Source organism: Heptranchias perlo, unplaced genomic scaffold (assembly GCF_035084215.1).
Source record: "Heptranchias perlo isolate sHepPer1 unplaced genomic scaffold, sHepPer1.hap1 HAP1_SCAFFOLD_280, whole genome shotgun sequence".
Classification (NCBI taxonomy): Eukaryota; Metazoa; Chordata; class Chondrichthyes; order Hexanchiformes; family Hexanchidae; genus Heptranchias; species Heptranchias perlo.
The window spans coordinates 314,330-316,703 of NW_027139292.1; positions in this window are offsets into that span (position 1 = coordinate 314,330).

Genomic DNA, 2,374 nt, shown 5'->3' on the forward strand with positions numbered 1-2,374 from the left:
CACCCCCATAATAAATAGATAATCACCCTGTAATTAATAGATCATCACCCTGTAATTAACAGATCATCACCCCCATAATAAATAGATAATCACCCCCCAAATCAATAGATAATCACCCACATATTAAATACTTAATCACCCTGTAATTAATAGATAATCACCCCCATAATAAATAGATAGTCACCACCATTATCAATAGATAATCATCCCCGTAATCAATAGATATTTACCACCATAATCAAAAGATAATCACCTCCATGATAAATAGATAATCACCCCCATAACCAATAGCTAATCATCACCATAATCAACAGATAATCACCCTCATAATAAATAGTTAATCAACCCCATAATCAATAGGTAATCACCCTCATAATAAATAGATAATCACCCCCATAATCAATGGGAAATCACCCCCATAATAAATAGATAATCACCAACATAATAAATAGATTATCACCCTGATAATCAACAATCAACCCCACAATCAATAAATAATCACCCCAATAATCAATGGATGATCACCCTCATAATCAATAGGTAATCATGTCCATATTGAATAGATAATCACCCCCATAATCGATAGATAATCACCCCCATAATCAACCGGTAATCACCCCAATAATAATTAAATAATCACCACATAATAAATAGATCATCACCCTTATAATCAACAATCAACCCCACAATCAATAGATATTCACCCCAATAATCAATGGATGATCACCCTCAAAATCAATAGGTAATCACGTCCATATTGAATAGATAATCACCCCATAATCAATCGATAATCACCCCAATAATAATTAAATAATCGCCACATAATAAATAGATAATCACCCCCATAATCAATAGATAATCACCCCCATAATCAATAGATAATCACCTCCATAATTAATAGATAATCACCCTTATAATCAACAATCAACCCCACATTCAATAGATAATCATCCCAATTATCAATGGATGATCACCCTCATAATCAATAGGTAATCATGTCCATATTGAATAGATAATCACCCCCATAATCGATAGATAATCACCCCCATAATCAATCGGTAATCACCCCAATAATAATTAAATAATCACCACATAATAAATAGATCATCACCCTTATAATCAACAATCAACCCCACAATCAATAGATATTCACCCCAATAATCAATGGATGATCACCCCAATAATTAATAGATAATCACCCATATAATAAATAGACAATCACCCCCATAATAAATAGATAATCACACCTATAATAAATAGATAATCACCCCCATAATAAATAGACAATCGCCCCAATAATAAAGAGATAATCACCCCCATAATAAATAGATAATCACCCCCATAATAAATAGATAATCACCCCTATAATAAATAGATAATCACCCCGATAATAAATAGATAATCACCCCCATAATAAACAGATAATCACCCCCATAATAAATAGATAATCACCCCCATAATTCATAGATAATCACCCCCATAATAAATAGATAATCACCCCTATAATAAATAGATAATCACCCCCATAATAAATAGACCATCACCCCCATAATAAATAGACAATCACCCCTATAATAAATAGATAATCACCCCTATAATAAATAGATAATCACCCCCATAATAAATAGATAATCACCCCTATAATAAATAGATAATCACCAACATAATAAATAGATTATCACCCTGATAATCAACAATCAACCCCACAATCAATAAATAATCACCCCAATAATCAATGGATGATCACCCTCATAATCAATAGGTAATCATGTCCATATTGAATAGATAATCACCCCCATAATCGATAGATAATCACCCCCATAATCAACCGGTAATCACCCCAATAATAATTAAATAATCACCACATAATAAATAGATCATCACCCTTATAATCAACAATCAACCCCACAATCAATAGATATTCACCCCAATAATCAATGGATGATCACCCTCAAAATCAATAGGTAATCACGTCCATATTGAATAGATAATCACCCCATAATCAATCGATAATCACCCCAATAATAATTAAATAATCGCCACATAATAAATAGATAATCACCCCCATAATCAATAGATAATCACCCCCATAATCAATAGATAATCACCTCCATAATTAATAGATAATCACCCTTATAATCAACAATCAACCCCACATTCAATAGATAATCATCCCAATTATCAATGGATGATCACCCTCATAATCAATAGGTAATCACGTCCATATTGAATAGACAATCACCCCCATAATCGATAGATAATCACAACAATAATCGATAGATAATCACCCCATAATCAATCGATAATCACCCCAATAATAATTAAATAATCGCCACATAATAAATAGATAATCACCCCCATAATCAATTAATAA